Consider the following 5,803-nt stretch of genomic DNA (forward strand, 5'->3'; position numbering starts at 1 on the left):
GTGTGTAAACATATCCTTAGCCTAAACATCCTTAGCTTTCGGCTGTCCGGGCATGCGTGGGATTTTAAGTTTTGCAACAGCAGGAGGACCCTGGATGGGAAACATAGCTTGAAAGTGTAAACATCATTTAACATTTTTATTGAATATCAACAAAATATAAGGGATTTAAATAAATTATTCAGTGTACTCCAATACTGTAACCTCTTCTATGCAAAAATCTATGTTAAAATGCCTCTACTCTATCCACAGCGATCAGCCAACCGCTACGGGGATACATGGAAGAACTAACGTTTTGTAAATATACAATAAACACCGTCCTTTTGAAGTTGTTTATTAACCTTTATATTGTTCTATGGTGTTAGATATTAAATTAGTCCTAGACTAAGAAATGAGGCCCCAGTGAGGATTGAACTCACGACCCCTGGTTTACGAGACCAGTGCTCTATCCACTGAGCTATGAGGCCGGCTGTCTACTGGACGTGGCTGTGTTTTTTCTCAAATGAACTTTTCTGTGGCGCTCATCAGAAAGAAATCGAGAAAAATAAAGAAAAGTTAAGCTTTCATATGTCATGTTCAGGATAAACTGCAACCTTAAAGCGTAACTCCGATCACACTCTGGCGGCAGGATACCATTACTGTATGGAGGGCATCAGGGTGACACTCCTTCTGTGTGGGGGCACTAATTCTGTGAGAAAGGCACTATGGGGCAATAATACTATGAAGGGGCAGTAAGGAGCACTATTACTAACGGGAGGGCATTAAGGGGCTGTACTGTGTAGACACAAAGGAGGGCACTGATACTGTGTGGGGCACAAAGGAGGTCATGAATATTCTGTAGGGCATTGCTATTATCTGGGACACTGTATTTTTTTTTTAGACTTTATTTATGAGGGCCCCGGGGGCAGTAGCAGGCACAATGAGGCTAAGTTTCTACTTGGGTTTTTTTTTTTTGCCCCAAAAAATGCTAAAACGGCCTCATGGTGTTTTTTTTTTCAGTGAAAAAACGCTGAGGCCAGATGTTAGCTGTAAATCAATGAGAAATCACAAAATTCCTTTTCCACTTTGCGTTTTTCAGTTTGGCATATCCTTAATGCTTTTGGCGTTTTTTCACTTCTTTTTGGTGTTTTCCTTCTCCTTGCCAGTTTTTCAAAATTGCAGCATGTTGAGCCTATGGTGTTTTTTTCCCTGAAGTCGTGGGGTTTTTATCCCATAGATGTCTATGGGAGTAAAAAAAACGCCAAGAAAAACGCCAAATGGGTTTTAACTTTGCGCTTTTGCAGGCGGTTTTTATTCTTTTTAGGACTTTAGCGATCCAAAAAAAGGATGTAGAGACCTTTTTAAATAAAATTTCATAGGGTACTATTAAAAAAAAAAAAAAGAAAAGATACAGTAGGGATTGAAAACATTGTATTTAATGAAATTTTATATTTTTATAATGAAAATTGTATTAATTTTAAACAGGGATCAATTTATGTGGGCGGGCTGGGAACTAAAAATGTAGCTGACAATAATAAAAATGTAGAAAGGGGCCATTTAAATGAGGTATAAACTTAGCCTAGAAACTTAGCAGGCTTCAGTGACGTAGCACCTGCTGGGGCACGCCCACATCCTCCTGCCGGCAGCTCACACTAAGCTTTTTAAAGCTCTTAAACATTTTTTAAGGGCAGAGTTTTTTTTTTTTTGAGTAGTTAGGGAACATAGCCTGTGTTAGTTTAGAAAAATGTATTTAGTGACAGGTACTCTTTAAGGACTCAGACCATTTTCACCTTAAGGACCAATTTTGGTTTTTGCACTTTCCTCTTTTCCTCCTCCCCTTCTAAAAATCATAACGCGCTGAGTTTTGCACCTATAGAACCATATAACGGCTTGATTTTTGCGTCAGACTGGAAAGAACTACACAACATCCTGTGGAGTAAACAGAAGCTGATAAGTACTGGAAGGTTTAGAACTTTTTATTAGAGTTTACAAATTTGGTACCAGGAAACTAAAAGTACATATTGTGTATTCATTTGTCTGCCCCATTATACACTGATCCATGCACAAAGGGGGCACTATTACTTTTGCTGTGTAGGGGCGGTAAGGTGGCACCATTACTGTAAGGAGGGTTACGGTGACACTTCTTCTGTGTGGGGGAACTAGTACTGTAAAGAATGCTAATACTATGAAGAGGCATTAAGGGAGCACTATTAATGTGAGAAGAGCGCTGAGGGGGCTCTATTACTGTGTGTAGACACAAAAAGGGCACTCATACTATATAGGGCACAAATGGGGGCATGATTATTGTGTAGGCACTGTTATCATCTGGATCACTGTTTTATTTCTAAGATAGTTCATTTATGAAGGTCCTAGGGGCAGTAGCAGGTCCAGTAGTAGGAGAAGAAGCAAGATGATACTGTTAAAAGAGCAGCAGGGTAGGATGTTTGCGTTGAGGGTGGGAACTGTGTGTTAACCCCTTAAGGACGCAGGACGTAAATGTACGTCCTGGTGAGGTGGTACTTAATGCACCAGGACGTACATTTACGTCCTGTGCATAACCGCGGGCATCGGAGCGATGCCCGTGTCATGCGCGGCTGATCCCGGCTGCTGATCGCAGCCAGGGACCCGCCGACAATGGCCGACGCCCGCGATCTCACGGGCGTCCGCCATTAACCCCTCAGGTGCCGGGATCAATACAGATCCCGGCATCTGTGGCAGTGCGTGATTTGAATGAATGATCGGATTGCCCGCAGCGCTGCTGCGGGGATCCGATCATTCAGAATGCCGCACGGAGGTCCCCTCTCCTTCCTCCGTCCGGCTCCAGGCGTCTCCTGCTCTGGTCTGTGATCGAGCAGACCAGAGCAGAAGATCACCGAAAACACTGATCTGTTCTATGTCCTATACATAGAACAGATCAGTATTAGCAATCATTTTATTGCTATGAATAGTCCCCTATGGGGACTATTCAAGTGTAAAAAAAAATGTAAAAAAATGTAAAAGTAAAAAAAAATTGAAAAATCCCCTCCCCCAATAAAAAAGTAAAACGTTAGTTTTTTCCTATTTTACCCCCAAAAAGCATAACATTTTTTTTTTATAGACATATTTGGTATCGCCGCGTGCGTAAATGTCCGAACTATTAAAATAAAATGTTAATGATCCCGTACGGTGAACGGCGTGAACGAAAAAAAAAAAAGTCCAAAATTCCTACTTTTTTAATACATTTTATCAAATGTATTAAAAGTTTTTTATATGCAAATGTGGTATCAAAAAAAGTACAGATCATGGCGCAAAAAATGAGCCCCCATACCGCCGCTTATACGGAAAAATAAAAAAATTAGAGGTCATCAAAATAAAGGGATTATAAACGTACTAATTTGGTTAAAAAGTTTGTGATTTTTTTTAAGCGCAACAATAATATAAAAGTATGTAATAATGGGTATAATTTTAATCGTATTGACCCTCAGAATAAATAACATATGTCATTTTTACCATAAATTGTACGGCGTGAAAACGAAACCTTCCAAAATTAGCAAAATTGCGTTTTTCGTTTTAATTTCCCCACAAAAATAGTGTTTTTTGGTTGCACCATACATTTTATGATATAATGAGTGATGTCATTACAAAGGACAACTGGTCACGCAAAAAACAAGCCCTCATACTAGTCTGTGGATGAAAATATAAAAGAGTTATGATTTTTAGAAGGCGAGGAGGAAAATATGAAAACGTAAAAATTTAATTGTCTGAGTCCTTAAGGCCAAAATGGGCTGAGTCCTTAAGGGGTTAAATGTATTAGAAAAGGGAGGAGTAAAAGATGTTAGAAGAGAATAATTGTGGCTGGAAAAAGTCTTCATGGTGTTCTGGGTCAGATGGAGAAGAAATAAGAAGAAATAGAAAAGTGAAGAACTCCAGAGAGTACGCCACCTGGGGCTCCCTGGATGTATCTGCACTGTAATCACTTATATCGTCTGCATAGAACTGGTGTAAACGAAGTCGCAGATTTTTCCCCTGAAATTTTGGCATTTTTCTCCCATAGAATTCTATGGCAGTATAAGATACGCCAAGATAAACGCCATGTGGGTTTTAATTTTGGTGTTTTTGGACTTTAACGATCCAAAAAGGGATGTAGAGACCTTTTTTAATAAAATTTTGTAGGGTACTATTAAAAAATAAAAAAAGATACAGTAGGGATTGAAAACATTGTATTTAAAGGGGTACTCCAGCGCTTAGACATCTTATCCCCTATCAAAATGATAGGGGATAAGATGCCTGATCGCGGGGGGTCCCACCGCTGGGGACCCCCGTGATCTTGCACGCCACACCCCGTTAAAATCAGTCCCCGCAGCGTGTTTGCTCCGGGTCTGATTACTGTCGATCACAGGGCCGGAGTGTTGTGATGTCAAGGTTCCAGCCCATGTGACGTCACGTTCCGCCCCCCTCAATGCAAGCCTATGGGAGGGGATCTAAGCTCTTTAATGCAAAACCAGTGGTCATTGTTGGTGTTGCCCCTTTAGGTTAGGTTTCCACACAGGTTTTTTTCTGCTGTTTTTTGGTGAAAATTACCACTGCAGTTTTTTAGTCAAAGCCAGAAGGGGATTTAAAAGGAATTGGAAATATAAAACCTATACTTCTCCTTTCTACTGGATCCACTTCTGACTTTTGCTCAAAAACTGCAGTGGCAATTTTCCCCCAAAAAATGCCAGATAAAAACCTAGCCTAAGGCGTTTTTTGTGGCAGTAAAAATTCAGATTTTTTTATACAAATTGGTTAAAATTAGCGTTTTTATTATAAGTGGAAATCAGATTTTTTTATACAAATTACTTAAAATTCTGCACTTTTTTTTTACGTTTTGGTTTTGCGGATGATTTAAAAAAAAATAATTTTACTATCTTTCTGGAATTTTTTTTTGTTTTTTTTAAATGGATGATTTTTTTCCTCTCCATGTGCACAAAAGAGTTTCTATTGACAACATTTACACATATTTTTTTTTATAAGAAAATATGCAGATTTTTTCCTACAAAAACACTTTTTCTACAGCTAAAAAAGCCAATTTTACTGTGTGTAAACATATCCTTAGCCTAAACATCCTTAACTTTTGGCTGTCCTGGCATGCGTGGGAGTTTTAGTTTTGAAACAGCAGGAGGACCCTGGATGGGAAACGCAGCTTCAAAGTGTAAACATCATTTAAGATATAAGGGTTTTAAATCACTTATTTAATGTACTCCATTACTGTAACCTTGACTCTTTTATGCAAAAATCTATTTTAAAATGCCTCCCCCCTTTCCACAGCGATCAGCCAAATGCTATGGTGAGACATGGAAGAACTACCGTTTCTTATATTTTGCAAATTTACATCTAACATCCTCCGTTTTAATTGCAAATTGTTTATACATTCTGTTATTGTTCCTGAATGTTAGATATTTAAATTATCCTAGACTAAGAAATGAGGCCTCAGTGAGGATTGAACTCACGACCCCTGGTTTACAAGACCAGTGCTCTATCCACTGAGCTATGAGGCCATCTGCTTCAAGGGTGAGGTTGTGTTTTTTGTCGAATGAGATTTTCTGTGGCTCTCAGCAGAAAGTAATTTAGAAAAATAAAGAAAATATTTTATCTTCAGAATAGACTGTAATCTTAAAGCGCAACTCCGATCACACTCTAGCGGCAGGATACCTGATACTGTGTGGGGCCCAAAGGAGGGCATGAATATTGGGTAGGGCATTGCTATTACCTGGGCCACTGTATTTTTTTAGACTTTATTAATGAGGGCCCCAGGGGCAATAACAGGCACAATAAGGCAAAGTTTATACAATTTTTTTTGGGGGGGGGG

At 39.2% G+C, this 5,803-nt stretch overlaps 2 non-coding genes across 2 annotated transcripts; both read right to left on the bottom strand.

The window, feature by feature from the left end:
* Positions 1-391: 391 nt before the first annotated feature.
* Positions 392-464, bottom strand: TRNAT-CGU (transfer RNA threonine (anticodon CGU)). Its single transcript has one exon. It is a non-coding gene; the product is annotated as a tRNA-Thr (tRNA).
* A 4,955-nt stretch (positions 465-5,419) lies between these two features.
* Positions 5,420-5,492, bottom strand: TRNAT-UGU (transfer RNA threonine (anticodon UGU)). Its single transcript has one exon. It is a non-coding gene; the product is annotated as a tRNA-Thr (tRNA).
* Positions 5,493-5,803: the final 311 nt, after the last annotated feature.

Source organism: Hyla sarda, chromosome 1, assembly GCF_029499605.1.
Source record: "Hyla sarda isolate aHylSar1 chromosome 1, aHylSar1.hap1, whole genome shotgun sequence".
In the NCBI taxonomy this organism is placed as follows: Eukaryota; Metazoa; Chordata; class Amphibia; order Anura; family Hylidae; genus Hyla; species Hyla sarda.